The 18,934-nt window shown below is 45.3% G+C and overlaps 1 protein-coding gene across 11 annotated transcripts in view; it reads right to left on the minus strand.

The window, feature by feature from the left end:
• Positions 1-18,934, minus strand: part of LOC123462992 — a 99,471-nt gene that overhangs the window by 66,646 nt on the left and 13,891 nt on the right. For 7 of the 11 annotated variants that reach the window (XR_006638623.1, XR_006638624.1, XR_006638626.1 and 4 more), the window contains exon 2: positions 9,960-10,214. The exons of 2 other annotated variants lie outside the window; for them this stretch is intronic. The gene's annotated coding sequence lies outside the window, so the exon portion shown is untranslated. Of the gene's footprint in view, positions 1-227; positions 247-9,959; positions 10,215-11,023; positions 11,077-18,934 lie in introns of those variants that run through there. 2 more of the 11 variants (XR_006638622.1, XM_045157824.1) reach the window with 2 other exon arrangements.

Genomic DNA, 18,934 nt, shown 5'->3' on the forward strand with positions numbered 1-18,934 from the left:
TTCATGTACTCCTGATGCCAAGCCATACCCATTGGCATCCTGTCCTGGCAACACCCAAGAAGGTCCCTCCCCAGAGATGTCCACAGGTCCCTCCAACCTGGTCATGCCAGCTATCTTCACCCTGATGAAATAGCTGGATGAAATATTATGCAAACCAAAGACATGTGACTGTCAGAAAAAAGCTCTACTCCTGAGCATTGGCCTGAGTTACTTCTTCGGAGACTCACAAGAAGTTTAGTGTGGGCCAAACCCGAGGGAAGTACTGTGAACACAAGGGTTTGTGTCCATGTTCTGACGCTCAGGTCTTGTTGAGTCTAGAAATGCTGATGAGGCCTTCTGATGGGTGTGGTCTATGGAGAAAGGTGAGTCAGGCCAGGAGTCAGGTCCAGAGCAGGCTGTAGCTCAGATCACAACACACATCTTAAGCACACAGAAAGTATGGGCACCTGATTTTCAGTACATTCACCAGGCCCAACTTTTCCCATTAAGCTGCCATTTCGTTCTATCCCTGCCAGAGGAGAGAAGCTACTGAAAGAGTAGGCCGGGGGGAAGGGGGAAGGCCTGGATTGGAGACCAATTACCAAGAGGACCCCACTGTTCAAAGGCAGCCTGTGCGCTTTGTGCACAAAGACAAAAACCCACAGAGCCCTCACTGTCCCCACAGCACACCCAACTTTTCCACTGTGACCTACATAAATCAAGATGAAGAAGCAAAGAACCAGAGGCCTCCCTGGGGTCAGTTCTGGCAAGAGACTTGCTCCCTGGCTGGTTCCAGGAAGATCAGGGGGCATCTGCTCCAGAGGCGTCAACACCCCCAGCTGTGACTTGTTCTGAAAATGAGATGACTGCGCCAGTCACACTAGAGGTGTGAAAAGGCAGAAGATCCCGCCCTGAGGAAAGGAGGCCATGGCCAGTTTAGACAGTAGTTGGTAAGAGTGAGAAACACAGATGGCAAGCTGCTGGGCCCTGAAAGGCCCAGGCGTGAGGCCTAGTGGGACTTCCTGAGCCTAGCTAAAGTTTGGCGACCTGTCGCTGGCCAGCTAGGACTCAGCAAGATGCCTAATGGCTTCTGGCCTGTTACCTCCACGTGGCAATTGCAATTACCATTTCAATAGTTACAGTTTACTATTGGCCCTTACCTCTTCCCCCATCCTAAAATCCCCGCCTTCGTCCCCAACATGATATAGGCAATTGCTCAGAGTAATAAAGCGAGTTGTTTCTGCAAGTTCCTGCATTGGAAAGACTCCCGACTCAGTGTGGTTTTTCTCCGGTGGACAGGAGAGGTTTCTGAGTCGTCTATGTTCATCATCCCCTCAACCCCTAGGGAGGAACCAGCAGGCCTGGTCCTTCCCTCAGCACTCCCTGACTAGGAAGGAGCCCGGCAGTAAGCTGTTACCTAGGTACTCACCTTTCTCTGAAACACTCACCACAGTTTTCTCAACTCCTTGAGCTAGAAATGAGAGCTTATTAAAAACTAGCCAGGCATGGTAGCATATGCCTTTAATCCCAGCACTTGAGAGGCAGAGATAGGAGGATCATTGTGAGTTGGAGGCCACCCTGAGACTACATAGTGAATTCCAGGTCAGCTTGAGCTAGAGTGAGACCATACCTGGAAAAAAACAAACCTTAAACTGTATAAAGGATAATTTTAATAAGGAAGCATACATTTATAAGTATGTGTGTGTGTCTCATAATCAAAATATGTCATCTCTCTGAATGAACTGGTCCATGCTGGATCCCAGCCAAGGCCAAAGACCACAATGCTTGATGTTCATACTCAGTGGCCTCCCAGGGGCCCAGGAGGAGTGGCAGCCCCATCCAGGGACCCAGATCACAGTGGACCTGGAAACAGTAATGCTGTACAAAACATCTGCTCCTGAGCTCTGGGGCTGAGTGACAGCTGTGGAACCAGCAGCCCCATAGGCAGGTACATGCCAAACCTTTCAACACAAGAATAAGGGCTTCCATGACCCTCAGGGCCCGGCCTGGGCTACATGAGCACAGCACTAACCTGCTGCATTAAGATCCACTTTAACCAGACAACTGAAGAGCCCGACCATTAGACCACAGAAGACTATTTGTTACCAGAGAAAACTAGTGACCCACTACAGTGGCTAGCTATTCAAAACAAGGAAGTAAGACCACAGACCATAAAATACTAATAATTCACGTTATTGGTCACTTCCTATAATCGTGGGCTAAGAGCTTTCCGTGAAGCAGCACTTTGGTACATCTTGACTTCAGCTATATATTCTGATGCTTCTGCTAAGAAAACTGAAGCTTGGGGAGGTTAAGGAAGTTGCCCAACTCTTGCCCATCAGAACTACATGGTCGGACCCTATGGCTGAAGACTCCACATGCTTGGGCTGCAGGTCACTGAGAAACCACGCTGGAGCTGAGCTGGGAGCCCCTCCTTAGTCACCAGATGCCAGGATGCTGGAAAGAGCTAGAGAGACGAGCTACAGAGCTGGGGGAGAAAAGTCATCAATGGTGATAACCAGCAGTGGACCCTGAAAGCTTTATGGCTGGGCAGCCAGGCAAAATGTACCAACTGGTACAATGGTGGCATGTCTGTTATGTGGAAACCAACTGTTCCCTGATTGGAATTGAGGCCTGCTCCAAGAGAGGGAATTCCTGCATGAAACTGAAAACCTAATCAAAAGCCTATGGCTGCTGGGCGTGGTGGTACACGTCTTTAATCCCAGTACTCAGGAGGCAAAGGTAGGAGGATCACCATGAGTTTGAGGCCACCCTGAGACTACATAGTGAATTCCAGGTCAGCCTGAGCAAGAGTGAAACCCTACCTCGAAAAACAAAAACAAAACAAACAAAAAAGCCTATGGCTGAGAAGGCAAGGTCATAGCCTTATTGTCTGGCTAGATGCATATATTATACCCACTACACAGCCCTCTAAATACTTGTGCTTATGCCCACATATTAGTGCTACTCTCACTTTAGTTAGAGAAGCTTGTCTTTTCAGATGGTGGTGACCATTGGGGAGACTTGAAACTCATCATGTGCTGAGAAGAAGTGACAGTGGAGTACTCAGCACTAAATGCAACATCTCTATCACACCCTCCAAGGTCCAGGCACTAATGAGGAAGAGGTGGTGGAAAGAATATAGGAAGAGCTGGGCATGGTGGTGCACGCCTTTAATCGCAGCACTTGGGAGGCAGAAGTAGGAGGATCACTGTGAGTTCAAGGCTACCCTGAGACTACATAGTGAGTTCCAGGTCAGCTTGGGCCACAGTGAGACCCTACCTAGAAAAGTAAAAAAAAAAAAAAAAGAAGAAGAAGAAGAATATAAGAGCCAATGGAAGGGAAGGAGTCTTCGCAATACTGTCTTCCAGACACAAAGTGGTCATGGTATTCAGGACCTCATAAGATCTGCATAATAATAGCAAAAATAGAGCCGGGAGTGGTGGCACATGCCTTTAATCCCAGCACTCAGAGGCAGAGAGGTAAGAGAATCACCATGAGTCCCACGCCACCCTGAGACTACATAGTTAATTCTAGGTCAGCCTGGACCAGAGTAAGACCCTACTTCAAAAAACAAAACAAACTATATATATATATATGTATGTATGTATACATGTGTATGTGTATATATATATGAATGAAGATGACATCAAAATAGAAGAGAAAGCAATTGGAAAGAAAAGAGGGATTCAGTGGAAGGTATAGGAGAATGAGAAAATAAGAATGGTGGGAGATTATTTCATGGTACATTGTCTAGATGTATGGAGGTTATCAGTACAAAGTTTTTTAAACCAGGTGTGGTGATACATGCCTTTATTCCTAGCAATCAGGAGGCAGAGGTAGGAGAATCACTGAGAATTCAAGGCCAGCCTGAGACTACATAGTGACTTCCAGGCCACCTTAGCTAGAGTGAGACCCTACCTGAAAAAAAACAAGACAAAAAAACTTTCAAAGATCCCAAAGACCATATGGCCACAAAGGGTGCCTACGGGAGTTTCAACTCAAGCAGCCAGATTCTGGACACTACACTGTGCTACAATGCCAAAAAGAAGCTTACATTTTAATTTTACTTGTCAAGAGAACCCTCCTACCTCCTTTCAATTAATTATCACACTATACAGAAAACCAGAAGCCCTGGGTGCCACAATCAGTTATCGCACTGCAGGGAGAACCCGGATCCCGGTCACCACGATCAGTTATCACACTGCAGAGGGCAGCCATGCCTTCATTTCAGGGCCCAGGTTCTCAGACTCCAGGTAAGAACTCTTACACTGGCCACTACCAAAGGTTTGGGGTCTATATACCCAAGATCTGAGTGAGGACTGTTACACTAAAGGGTGCCACTTCCAGCAGCTTCTACCCACCTACTGTAGACAAACATTGGAGGAAACCAAAGGTGGTAGAGATGAACAATTGAAGACCTTCTTGCCTAGCCATGATTCTCTCCAGGTGGAGTGAAAGGACATTTGGACAGCTGGTTGGTGACAAAAACAATTTCATAACAGCTAGAGAAAAAAAGGAAATAAACACAATATTCATGAGTTGCTAAATGAATAAACTCTTATATACTCGTACAATGGAACACTGCTGAGTAATAAAGTGGAACGAAGTGTGAATCTGCAACAACAAATTCATCTCAAAGCATTATACCATGTGAAAGACACAAAGGAATCACAGTGAAGCCAGGAAATAATATATTTTCTGGGATATAAGAGAGGGTCTGCACCCCACACAGGAAACTTGTTCACCAGCATTCAGTGCTGTACTCTCCTCAACAGTGAGGAAAGGGAATTCGCCTAGATGTTCATCTGCGAAGAAATGGACAGGGAAAATGTGACACACACACACTGGAGTTCTGGTTAGCCGTAAAGAAATAAGAAATGTGCTAGAAGATATTATGAAATGATGTAACCTAGGTAGAGAAAGACAAACACCACACGTACTCTGTTGTAAGTGGATCCCAGCTTAGAACCTTTCTGTATGTGTGCTGTTGTGGGAGTGAATGTGTAGATTAGATGCCAGGAAAGTAGAAAGGGGCTTTATGGCAGAATGGTGGAGAAGGAAGCATATCTTACATGACAGGAAGGTCAACAGGGAGAATGCCGGAGTGGGAGGGTACAAGTGGAGTGGAGGACAGGGAGATGAGGCAGAGGAGGGGAAACAGAGGGTTAAACAAAACTAAACACATAATAAAGAATAAAAAATAAAAATTAAGGGATTGGGGAGATGGCTCGATGGTTAAAGGCACTTGCTTGAAGAGCATGCTGGCCAAGGTTGAATTCCCCAGCACTGATGTAAAACCAGGTGCAGGGTGACACGTGTGTCTGAAGTTTGCAGCAGCAAGAGACCCTGGTACACACATACACACATGCATGCACACATGCACGCACATACAAATAAATAAAATGCAAACAAAGAAAGAGGCAAACACATCTGAAAAATACCTTAGAAATAAAAACCAGATATGATGTAATTAAAATTTTAGTCAATAACTCAAGTAGCAGTTTAGACACAGCTCGGAAGAGAGCAAGTACACTGAAAGCTACTCTGAGAGCCCACTCAGAGACACGAGGATGGGAGACCAGGGATGTCACCTAGCGCACATGATAAGTAGAGTGCTGAGCCCTAGGAAAGTCCAAGAGAGATGCTGGGAGAGAATTCTACAAGTAGAATCAGTAAAAATGCGAGGTCAATATTCATTGAGATAATGACTAACAATTTTTCAAAACATAAAAAAGATGAGTATTTAATTTGAGGAAGTACTAATGCTAAGCTAAATAATGAATAACAAATCCACACCCAGAGGTACTGTGAAACACCAGACAAAAATGAAGAAAAGTTTAAGATTAAGTGCCAGATTTCTCATGGAAAAAGTGTGTGAAGAAGAGCTGGCTAGTCAACAGGAGGGATGCCTTTCTAACAGAGTCCTGCCTGCCTGCCAGTCATGAGGTGAGTCCTGGCTTCCTCACTGGCTTCCTCACCTGAAATGGACACAACAGTGCTTAACTAAGGTGATGCTTGCAGTGTGCACTAAAGGACAAAGATAACGGGCAAATAGATAGATGATAGATAAATGAATGGATGGACCGATGGATGACAGGTAGACACATGTATGACTGACACACATGTAAATGAAGACACACAAAGGTCTAAATGAAAAGAATTTCCCACACTTTATCAGACTTGACTACCAGCCCCAGTGACCTGTGACATCTTACACAAACATCTAGAGCCTCACCCCCAAGATCGAGGATGCCTCAGTGCAAATGCCAACCTCAAGAAAGACACCTGGCACTATCAAGCTTGCTTACTGTTTAGTGAGATGCCCATTTATCTATCCAGATATACAGTCCATTCCAGTGGCACATGACATAAGACCAAGTAGCCTTCCTTAACTGTCCTACAAGATCACTGGCTCTCAGGGAGTAACGGTGTCGATCTGCTGGCAGAGTCCCTGGCCTGTCTGCAGCACGGTCTTCACTAAGTCCTCTGGAATCTGTCCCGGTCTGCTGAATTCTTTTACCCTTGTGCCTTCAGCTTGTCCCCAGCATGATGAGGAGTACTGTGAAAATTGCAGCTGCTGTTACTATTAAACTATAAAGTAGAGCATATTGCAGATACTGTTTATGCTCCTATTTCGAGAGTTCAAGGCAATAATAGCACCAGAAAGCATGAAGATGGGCAGGGAGAATTCCAGAAAAAATAACTATAGAAAAGGGAGACCTCTGGCTTATATTTACTTGACCAAAACCCTGGCTTGACACATGGGTCTATGTAACAGAACTCAAGCAGCAGGGATAAAGCCACAGAGCCAGAATGAGATGCATAATATGCACCTCAACAGGAAGAGAAGTCTAAGAATAAGGAAGAAGAGACTGAGACATGGGGTGGGCTCCTCCCCAGGAAGACGAGACTGAGACATGGGGTGGGCTCCTCCCCAGGAAGACGAGACTGAGACGTGGGGTGGGCTCCTCACCAGGAAGACGAGACTGAGACGTGGGGTGGGCTCCTCACCAGGAAGACGAGACTGAGACGTGGGGTGGGCTCCTCACCAGGAAGACGAGACTGAGACGTGGGGTGGGCTCCTCCCCAGGAAGATGAGACAGACATGTGGGGTGGGCTCCTCATCCGGGTGGCAAGATGGAGATTCAGGATGTGTTCCTCAATCAGAAAGACAACCTATCTAATGTTCATACCTATATATTAATGTTATACTTACTTTTTGTTATAGAAGCTTCTCTTTGCAGATGGCAGTGACCTTAGGATAACTCAGAAGGCAGCATGGTGCTGAGAAAATGTGACCTAAGAGTTTTCAACACTAAAATATCTCTATCACACCTTCCAAGGCTCAGGGTCCATTGCGGAAGAGGTGGTGGGAAGAATGTAAGAGCCAAAGGAAGGGTAGGACCTTTTACAATGTGTTCCCCCAGATACAAAATGGCCTGGACATCCATGACCTCGCAATGCCTGACACTACCTACATAGGACCATCATAATAAGAGGAAAAGATGCTGATATCAAAATAGAAGAGAGACTGAGAGATGAAAGGGTTATGATGGAGAGTGGGATGTCAAAGGGGAAAGGGGTGTGGGAAGGAATTACCATGGGTTATTGTCTACAATTTTGGAAATTGTCAATTAAAAAAAATTAAAACCAGGTGTGATGGTGCACGCCTTTAATTCCAGCACTCGGAAGGCAGAGGTAGGAGGATCACTGTGAGTTCAAGGCTACCCTGAGACTACATGGCAAATTCCAGGTCAGCCTGGGCTAGAGTAAGACTCTACCTCAAAAAACTCAAAAATAAAAAAAATTTAAAAAATTAGAAAGAAAGACAAGCTATCAGTTTAGCAGTCCTTTGTCCAGCTGTCTGAACCTCTGACTGACTTGTGCATCCGCAGTTCAACTGTAGTGGCAAGAGGCTCTGGCATGCCCATTCTCTCTTTCTCTACCCCACTCCCTTGCAAATAAATAAAATTTTTTTTTTAAATATTCTGGATTTTCAAGGTAGGGCCTCACTCTAGCCCAGGCTGACCTGGAATTCACTATGTGGTCTCGGGTGGCCTCAAACTCACAGCTTTGGCTCCCAAGTGCTGGGATTAAAGGCGTGCACCACCATACCTGGCGAATAATTTTTTTTTTAATCTACTCATGAGGAATTCCAGGTCAGCCTGGACTAGAGTGAGACCCTACCTCAACATACCAAATTTTAAAAAAAGAAAAAGATCACTCCAATGCCAGGAAGAGTGAAAATAGAGGAGGTTATTACCCCAGGGCCAGGGAGCTTAAATAGTTCTCCACAGAAGCTCCAGGGTGAGCTGAGATTTCATTTCCATTTCCCAGTGTGTAGAGCGGTGGGGAGGGGCAAGGCCGACGTGGCAATTAGCTGAGCTGGCTTGTGCAGTCTATATGACTCAAACCAATTTTCCCAAACATGTATATCAACCGTTTCTGTAGTTGGGTCACCCTAACCATGAGCTCTATTTTATTATATTTTAGTCTAAATTGTCTTTTTACTAATCGTCCCTCTGGGCCCTTTCTGGACTGTTCTGCCTATGGAATTTTTTTTTTTAATCTCCTAACAAAGATAAGTTCAGCTCCTCAACATTTAACTCTTAGCACTTACCTCATAATTATAGTGACTTAGTAAATCAGTTCAGCTTTCAGCTTTCAACTTCTTTTCTATTATATAGTGAAGTCCAGGTCAGCCTGAGCTAGAGCAAAACCCTACCTCAAAAAAAATCTACACATGAATAAATATTGGACTGAAAGTGCTATAATTTATACTAAAAGAAAAATGTTGAGATAAATTTTCACAGATCCAGGTAATTCTATATTAGTATAGTTAAGAAAGTAAATGTGTAAATAGATTTCATTTTATTGTTGCTTTTCACTGAATTAGTTTTTTTTCTGCTCTATAAATTTTATAAAAATAAAATAATTAAAATCAATAAAATATAAATTCTAGAGCTTAAAGAGTATCTGAAATTTATGAGTTCACTTTGTGGACTTAGCTTAGAAAGTGAAGATGACAAAATTGCCCAATTTGGGGAGAGACATAAATGTCAAAGCTCTTAGTAAGCCCCAAGAAGGCAAACACACAGAAACCCTCCCCGACACATCACCGAGACCAGTTCAGCAACTCTAAAAGCTTCAGCCGGAAGAAACCAGCAATGACTACTGTCCTCTGACTCCTCCTCAGAAACAATGGAAACGCAAGGCAGTGGGTCTGCATCAGTGAAAGGGTGACAGACAAACTGTCTTTGCACAGCCAGACATGCAGTGACCTCTCCGCAGGATGAATATGAAATAAAGGCATTGTTAGACTGAATAAACAACAACAAAAAACCTAAGGGGCTAGAGAGATGACTTAAACAGTTAAGGCACTTGAATGCAGAGCCAAAGGACCCAGGTTCAATTCCCTAGGACCTATGTAAGCCAGCTACACAAGCCAGCACATGCATCTGGAGTTCAACTGCAGCAGCTGGAGGCCCTGGCATGCACAATTTTCTCTCTCTCTCAAATAAATAAATAAAATAAAATATTTTTAAATACAATAAAAGTTTGTTTCTAACACAGCTAGCCCACAGGGATGACAACCAACGCTAGAAGCTCTACAAAGTGGGACGGGCCCCGGGACAGGAGAATGGACCAAAACTGCTCTCTTCATGACTCCTGTGCAATATGTGATGGAGTCAGACACAGTGGTGGATGCCTATAATCCCAGCACTTGGGTCACAGAGGATGAGGAGCTCAAGGTCAGCCTTGGCTACACAGTGAACTCAAGACCAGCCTGGCCTACATGATTCAGTCTCTAAAAACTTTAAATAAATAAGTGTAAAATGCGTATGATGATTTAAAGTGCACAATATAAGCCTGTGCTATGGCACTTGTAACTTATGTATCGCCACTGCAGACTCAAAGCCATCCATCCTGGGAATGCAAACGAGGGAACAGCCCATTGTCAGACTTCAACATCTTACCTCAAAGGGTCAAAACAGGAGCCCTGTGCAGGCTGCCTCTGCTCCACAGCAAGGCTTGGGAGGGCGTTCAGCAAGAGGGCCATGTAGGCTAATGCCTGCAGCACAGCGGACACGTGACAAACGTCCGCGCCCAGAGGACCGGTCTCCCAAGGCGTGGTGCACTCTCAGTCCTGGGCCACCAGCGGTGTCAGCGCAGGCAGGACATTTAGCTTGCTCCAGACCAGCCGAGGCGGCACGCAGCTGCGACACACGGAGCTACACACAGGGTGACAGGAAGACACCAGCTCACATCTGCTTGCCAAACTGAGATAATGCAGCTTAGAAGAGAGATGAGGTCTGCGCAGATAGCTCAGTGGTAATTAAAGGTGCTTGCAGGGATGGAGAGGTGGCTCAGTGGGTAAGGAATTTGCTTCCAAAGGCTAACAACCTGGGTTTGATTCCCTGGGACCCATGTAAAGCTACATGCACAAGGTGATATGTGTTATCTGGAGTTCATTTGCAGTGGCTGGAGGCCCTAGTGTGCCCATTATCTCTCTCCTTCTATCTGCTTGTATATAAAATAGTTTTTAAAAGAAATAAATAGGGCTGCAGAAAAGGCTCAGTGGTTAAGGTGCTTGCCTGCAAAGCCAAAGAACCCAAGTTCGATTCCCTAGGACCCATGTAGACCAAATGCACAAGGTGGCACATGTGTCTGGAGTTTGTTTCAGTAGCTGGAAGCCCTGGCACACCAATATTCTCCCGGCCCCCTTTCTCCCTCCCCCCTCTTACATATGTACCCACACACATGCATATATATCTGCCTCTTTCTCTCAAATAAACAAAAATAAAAATTTTAAATAAATAAGTAAAGGTGCTTGCTTGCAAAACCTGCTGTTCTAGGTTCAATTCACCAGCGCCCACATAAAGTCAGATATGAAAGGTGGTGTGGAAGCATCTAGCATTTGTTTGCTGCAGCAAGAGACCCTGGCATGGACACTCAGGCACATACACATGTACACATGCATGTACACACAAATAGAAAAAAAAATTTAAGGAACAGACTCACTAGGCATGGTGGCACATACCTTCAATTCCAGCACTCAGGATGCTGAGGTAGGGCTGCCATGAATTCTAGCCAGCCTAGGCTAGAATGAGACCCTGCCTCATAATGGAGAGAAAAGAGAGGAGAGAGAAAAAAACAGGTCAAGAACTATATTATAGCTGCTAAAGTAAAATTAATGAATGTTAACATTTGATGTAACAGATTAATTCATCCAAAATGTTCAATCACCCTGACAAGGAGGATTGGTAATTAATATTAAGTACGTAGAGAAGGACAGAGACAAGAAATAAAAAAAGAGAAATTGCACTTGAAATAGTGAAAATTCTGAATTACAGGGGTTCTTGTCTGTTCTTATTTTAATCTTATACATATATAACAAAGAGATAGGCTAACAGCCTAGTTCCTTGGACAGTGCTGCACTGGTTGACCATCAGCAGCCAAATGCATCCACACAGAAGTGGCCTTTGTGATGGGTTCCAAAATAACAGACTGCACCTCTGAGTCCAGCCAGCCTTGCAGCAATCTGTAACGCCGTCACTGCCCTCAGTGTGGACAGCTCGGGATGGCATTTCCCATCTTATACATGAACTGTCCCCCCATCACACAGGGAGGAAAGCATCCCCACCTTAGGTTGCAGACCTACCAAGTCTTGCTAGGGAGTAGAGGCAGTCTTCTCGGGGTTCCTGTTATATCCCTTTTGGATAAGATGCTGGAATCTGGGCCAGACAGCTGGTTCACAGAGCCTAACAACCTGGATTCAATTCCCCAGTGCCCATGTAAAGCCAGCTGCACAAAGTGGCACATACCTCTGGAGATCATATGCCTTGACTAGAAGCCCTGACACACCCATTCTCTGTCTCTTTCTCCCTCTCAAATAGAAATAAATATTTTTTAGCTGTAGTTTAAAAAAAAACAGATGTTAAGCTGGGCATCATGGCACACACCTTTAATCCCAGCACTCAGGGGGCAGAGGTAGAAGGATCACTATGAGTCTGAGGTCACCCTGAATCTACATAGTGAATTCCAGGTCAGCCTGGGCTAGAGCAAAATCATACCTTGAAAAGAAAATAAACAACAGATGTTAAGATCTGACAATGGACTAGATCCACTGTTTGCATGCCCGCTGTGCTATGGTTTTGCTAGTGTGGTGGTTTGATTCAGGTGTCCCCCATATACTTAGGTGTTCTGAATGCTAGGTTCCCAGCTGATGGAGATTTGGGAATTAACACCTCCTGGAAGAGTGTACTGTTGGGGGCGGGCTTACGGGTGCTATGGCCAGTGTCTTCATGCCACTGTTTGGCACACTCTCCTGTTGCAGTTGTCCACCTTATGTTGGCCAAGGGGTGATGCCCACCCTCTGCTCATGCCACCATTTTCCCCTGCTATCGTGGAGCTTCCCCTTGAGCCTGTAAACTAAAACAAACCTCTTTTTCCTATGAACTGCTCTTGGCTGGGTGATTTCTACCAGCAATGCGAACCTGACCGCAACAGTAAAGTGGAACCGAAGAGTGGGATTGCTGCTAGACACCTGACTGTGTGACTTTGGCCTTTTGGAGCTGGTTTTCAAGAGGAATGTGGAAGGATTTGAAACCTTGGCCTAAGAGACACCTTGCAGTGCCGTAAGTACAGCTTGATGGACTATTCTGGTCAGAGTTGAAAGACCTGAATGCAGTAAGAACTATGGACTGTGAGGTTTGGCTTATAAGGGTGAGAAAGAGCTTTGTTTCTACTGGAGTAGAGGGAAGTTGTGTGAAAAGCTTGCTGTTATGCCCGTGTCCTGAGAAGTTGTACAGGGTTGCTTTGTGTAGAAATGAACTGGTGTGAGCAGAGGGATATACCACAGAGGAGGAAAAAAAATCTTCGGGTGAACTGCTGCCCATTCAGCTGCAATTGAGAGATTACAACCTTTGAGATTAGGCCAGCTGCCTGTGTTGGGGCAACAGGAAGTATGTAGACTCTTTTGGAGGGGCCTGAGTGCTCAAAGAGTGTCCTATTCTGCAAAGTCCGCTTTATTCCCCCCATGGATTAACAAACTGGCACCCTACCTGGTATTGTGGAGTATAAGAAATGCAGGAAAGAGAGGGTCACTGAGTTTGCAATGTGGTCTTGTGTTTTGGAAATGGCCATGGGCAGTGTGAAGCAGGTTTGCCGGATGCCTGCATGGAGACCTGATGGAGCCATGATGATGAACCGTGGGTTGCAGTGGAGACCCAGTGGAGATGCCGGGACCACGAGATGGCTGCCAAGGAAGAGTTGCTGGCCCTGGATGAAGTTTTCCAGGACTTTCAGTAGCCTAGCTGGAGGGGCAGAATTAGAACTCCAGAGACCTGTTGTTGGTTAGAATTAGAGACTTGTCACTGGCTAGAGTTGTTGGACTTGAAGCTACAGAGTTTGGTGTTTGCCCTTTTTAAATCATGTATTACTTGAGTATTTATTTACTATGCCCAATGCCATCTTTTGCAGTGTGAATGTTTATTCTGTGCCACTATGGCACAGAACTTATTTTTGAAGTTTTTTTTTTTTGGTATGATGGCTCAGGAAAGAGATCTTGGACTATGGGGATATCTGAACATCACTGGAATTGATAAAAACTATGTTGACTTTTAAAGTTGGATGAATGCATTGCATTTTATATCATGTATCGTTATCAGTTTATGGGGGCTAGGGGCAGAATGTTGTGGTTTGATTCAGGTGTGTCCCATAGACTTAGGTTTATGCTAGGTTCCCAGCTGATGGAGATTTGAAAATTAATGCCTTCTGGAAACAGTGAATTGTGGGGTAGGCTTATGGGTGTTGTAGCCAGTTTCCCCTAGCCAGTGTTTGGCACAGTCTCCTGTTGCTATTGTCCACCTTATGCTGGCCAGGGGGTGATGTCCACCCTCTGCTCATGTCATCATTTTCCCTGCCATTGTGGAGCTTCCCCCTCAAGCCTATAAGCCAAAATATGCCTCTTTTTCCCCACAAGCTGCTCTTGAATGGGTGATTTCTACCAGCAATGCGAACCTAACTGCAACAAAATCAAAAAATGTTCTGTTTGTTTTAAGTATCTTCATTTATTTGTCAGAAAGGGATAAAGAATGGGCCCACCATGGCCCCTTGCCACTGCAAACAAAACTCGAGACACATGCGCCAGTTCATGCATGTTTACTGGGGAACTGAACTCGGGCTGCAGGCTTGGTAAGCAAGCACCTTTAACTACTGAGCCATCTCCCCAGCCAAAATCAAGCTCCTTTTTTGATGCTAGTGTGTCTCAGACACTTCCAAGCCAGTCATGGTGGCACACACCTTTAATCCCAGCACCCAAGAGGCAAAAGTAGAAGTATCACCACAGGCTCAAGGCCAGCCTGGGACGACATAGTGAGTTCCAGGTTAGGCTGGACTAGAGTGAGACATCACAATGAGAAAATAACAACAAAAACATTCCCCTAAGACTATTTCTGCATTTTATTTACTTATTTTTAATTTGAGAGAGAGAAAGCAGTAGATCTATATACAGAGAGAATGGACATGCCAGGGTCTTCAGCAGCCGCAAACGAACTCCAGATGCACGCACCACCTTGTGCAGCTGGCTTATGTGGGTCCTGGGGAATTGAACCTGGGTCTTTTGGCTTTGCAGGCAAGTACCTTAACCACCAGGCTATCTCCTCAGCCCCCTTTTTAAATTTTTAATTTTTATTTGAGAGAGAGAGAAAATGGCTGATTTTATTTTTTATTTTCACCTTGTACTTCTGATCCTCTGGCATCACCTCCTGAGTGCTAGGATCACAGGTATGTGACACCATGGCAGCGTGGTGGTCTGCCCTTGACGACAAAGCCAGTCTTCTGTGCAGAATTTCATGCATCTAGAATTTAAACCGGACGTGGTTGCACACACCTTTAATCCCAGCACTAGGGAGGCACAGGTAGGAGGAGGCCACCCTGAGACGACACAGTGAATCCCAGGTCAGCCTAGGCTTGAGTGAGACCCTACCTCAAAAAATAACAACAACATCAACAAAAATAAATAAATAAAGGAAAATGCAGGTGTTATGCTGGTAAGTAAAAATAAGACAAAAGGCACACAAGTGGCTGATTTCTGAAAAATACAGACCGAAATAGTTCAAGGAAAATAATCTTAATAATGTCACATTCCTAAACGAATAGCATCTCTTACCCACAAACCAAAAATCAGTTTTTATATAAGCATTTTGTCCTTGTGTGAATCATTTTGGGCCCTTTCAATATTAGGAGATTGTACTTGGGTTCAAATTAATGCAATTATCACCAACATTATCATTACTTGTGAGTGGGGTCAGATCTTCTCAGTACTGCTCAGAAGACCCAAGGTTTACTAAGACGTACATGCAAGCCAGACCTAGAAGCCCCCTCCATAGAGTGAGCGGCAAAGGGCACTCGCTCTGCCGTTCGCTGTGCAGGGCTCCGACAGCCAGTGATGCGCAGAATCTTTCTAGGACATTCTCCTGTTTTTCCTTATTCCATCTTCAGAGACAAACTAAATCAATTATAGCTGAAGAACTCTAATTACAGGGCAGGCCTTCTAGCTTTAGCACTATGGACTCTTGGTCATGTCTGTCCCCAAAATAGGGTGTGCCTCTCCTGTCCCCCACCCACCACTGCGCTCCAGACCTAGCCCATGCCCAGGGTGTGACAGAATCCTCTGAGACTTAGGTGAACATGTGGGGAAACTGTCCAGTTTAGCCTCACACTCGTTCCTTCCAGCCACACAGCCCTGGGCTGGCTCCCACCTGTTCTGGCCACGTCTCAGCCCAGGGCCTTAGCAGTGGCCGTTCTCGTTACCAAGAACTTTCTTCCCCAGCTGTTCTCTTGCTCATGTATTGTTGTTCCAGGGAGGTCGCCCTGACCACCTCATCTGAGAGTATAAGTCTCCATCTTCATCCCACTGCCCCAATTTACTTTTCTATTTCCCTGAGAACTCGTCACCTTCTAAAGCAAACAGCACTCTCATGCCTGTGTTTATCAGCTGTGTCCACTCCTCACCCTGAGATCAAGAATCTCTGATTAGCTCATCCATATGCCTGGCACACACAGGCACTCATCAAAGCTCTGGACAGAGGAGCCAATGGTAAAATCTGCAGAGCTGGTCTGCTCTATCCTGATGATGGAAGGAGCACACAAAATGGTGCTTGCTCTCAAAATGATTCTCTAGAATTTTCTGGCTAGTGCTAGGATGGCATGTTGTCTGGTAACTGTTGACAGGTGCCCAGGCACTGTCTAACAGTCATCTAACCTGGGACCCACTAGGCCCAGGCCGCACATACGCACGGTGAATCTTCAAGCATTGCAGTCAGTATGAATTATGAGGGAGCAGATAAATAATTCTTTGTTCAAATTGTTTTCATTGCATGTTTTACATTTGGAGGTATATGTTACCAACTCCATTCATGAAAGCTTACTGTAATTCAGAAAAGCAAAGTTTTCTAAAGAAAATAATTTGGAGGGGGGGCTCAAGGTAGAGTCTCACTCTACCCCAACCTGACCAGGAACTCACTATGTAGTCTCAGGCTGCCCTCAAACTCACAACGATCCTCCTACCTCTGCCTTTTAAGTGCTGGGATTAAAGGCATGCACCACCATGCCCATCTCAAAGTAATTTCTATTAGTAATGTCACACCAATTTAGCCCACCTGAAGTATGAAATAAACCAATACTGGCCGTGCTTCATTTGCCATTAATGCTATGACAAGCTGTCACGTGTTACTCTCACGGGCTGTCATTGCCTCTACAAAAGGACAGGTGCAAAAGGGCTCAGAAGACACACTTGTAAGATGCGCTGGTCAGTCTTCCTTCCCAGCGTCATGTGTGCTTGGCACCCTGTTCCCTCTGGTAAGCCACCTTTCTTCCTGTGACCAGGAGAGACTTAAGTGCAGAATTCCACTTCGGCAGCTACGACCCAGACAACTCACTTCCATCATCACAGCACACCAAAGTGGCTATGAGTTTACATAACCAAAGCCAAGATCCTTCTCCCTTCAAACCAAAAAATAATAAAGTGTTACAAAGAAAAACAGGATTTATTATGCTTTGACTACAGCCGAGTGACTGAGTGAAAAAGCAATTTTGTTTTTTAATGATTAAAAACACCCACTAAGAAAAAAAAAATTGCTTCAGCCGGATGTGGTGGTGCATGCCTTTAATCCCCCAGCACTTGGGAGACAGAGGCAGGAGAATCACTGTGAGTTACAGGCCACCATGGGACTACACAGTGAATTCCAGGTGTGGTGGTTTGATTCAGGTGACCCCCCACCATAAACTCAGGTGTTCTGAATGCGAGGTTCCCAGCTAATGGAGATTTGGGAATTAACACCTCCTGGAGGTGGTATATTGTTGGAGGGGGGCTTATGGGTATTACAGCCAGTGTCCCCTTGCCAGTGTTTGGCACACTCTCCTCTTCCCATTGTCCACCTTATGTTGGCCAGGGGGTGATGCCCACCCTCTGCTCATGCCACCGTTTTTCTCTGCCTTCATGGAGCTTCCCCCTTGAGCCTGTAAGACAAAATAAACCTCTTTTTTCCCATAAGCTGCTCTTGGTTGGGTGATTTCTACCAGCAATGCGAACCTGACTGCAACAGTAAAGTGGTACCGAAGAGTGGGATTGCTGCGACACCTGACTGTGTGGCTTTGGCCTTTTGGAGCTGGTTTTCAAAAGAATGTGGAAGGATTTGAAACCTTGGCCTAAGAGATGTCTTACAGTGCTATAAGTAGAGATTGATGGACTATTTTGGTCAGAGTTGAAAGACCTGAATGCACTAAGAACTATGGACTGTGAGGTTGGGCTTATGAGGGTGAGGAAGAGCTTTGCTTGGACTGGGCTAGCAGTTTATGTGAGAAGCTTGCTGTTATTCCTGTGTCCTGAGAAGTTGTACAGGGTTGCTTTGCGTAGAAATGAACTGGTGTGAGCAGAGGGATATACCACAGAGGAAAAAAAAAAATCTTCGGGTCAACTACTGCCCATTCAGCTGCAATTGAAAGATTACAACCTTTGAGATTAGGCCAGCTGACCTGCGTTGGGGCAACAGGAAGTATGTAGATTCTTTTGGAGGGGCCTGAGTGCCCAAGGAATGTCCTGTTCTTCAAAGTCTGCTTTATTCCCCCATGGATTAACAAACTGGCACCCTACCTGGTATTGTGGAGTATAAGAAATGCAGGAAAGAGAGAGTCATTGAGTTTGCAACAGAGTCTTGTGTTTTGGAAATGGCTATGGGCAGTGTGAAGCAGGTTTGCTGGATGTCTGCCTGGAGACCCATTAGAGCTGTGAGGATGAACCGTGGGTTGCAGTGGAGACCCAGTGGAGATGCTGGGACCACGAGATGGCTGCTCAGGGAAGCTGCCGGCCCCAGTGAAGTTTTCCAGGACTGTGAGTAGCCTAGCTGGAGGGGCAGATCTGGAACTCCAGAGACTTGTTGCTGGTTAGAATTATCAGACTTAAAGACTTGTCACTGGCTAGAGTTGTTGTACTTGGAGCTTCAGAGTTTGGTGTTTGCCCTGTTTAAATCTTGTATTGGTTGAATATTTCTTTGCTATGCTCAGTGCCATCTTTTGCAGTGTGAATGTTTATTCTGTGCCATTATGGGTTTTTTGAGGCTATTTTTTGGTATTATAGCTCAGGAAAAAGATCTTGGACTAAGGGGATAGATGAACATCACTGGAATTGATTTTAAAAAACCACAGGGAATTTTAAAGTTGGATGAGTATATTGCATTTTATATCATGTATGGATATCAGTTTATGGGGGCCAGGGACGGAATATGGTGGTTTGATTCAGGTGCCCCCATAAACTTAAATGTTCTAAAGGCTAGGTTTCCAGCTGGTGGAGATTTGGAAATTAACATCTCCTGTGAGCAGTGTATTGTTGGGGGTGGTCTTATGGGTACTATAGCCAGATTCCCTAAGCCAGTGTTTGGCACACTCTCCT

The sequence above is a fragment of the Jaculus jaculus genome, chromosome 8 (assembly GCF_020740685.1).
Source record: "Jaculus jaculus isolate mJacJac1 chromosome 8, mJacJac1.mat.Y.cur, whole genome shotgun sequence".
Classification (NCBI taxonomy): domain Eukaryota; kingdom Metazoa; phylum Chordata; class Mammalia; order Rodentia; family Dipodidae; genus Jaculus; species Jaculus jaculus.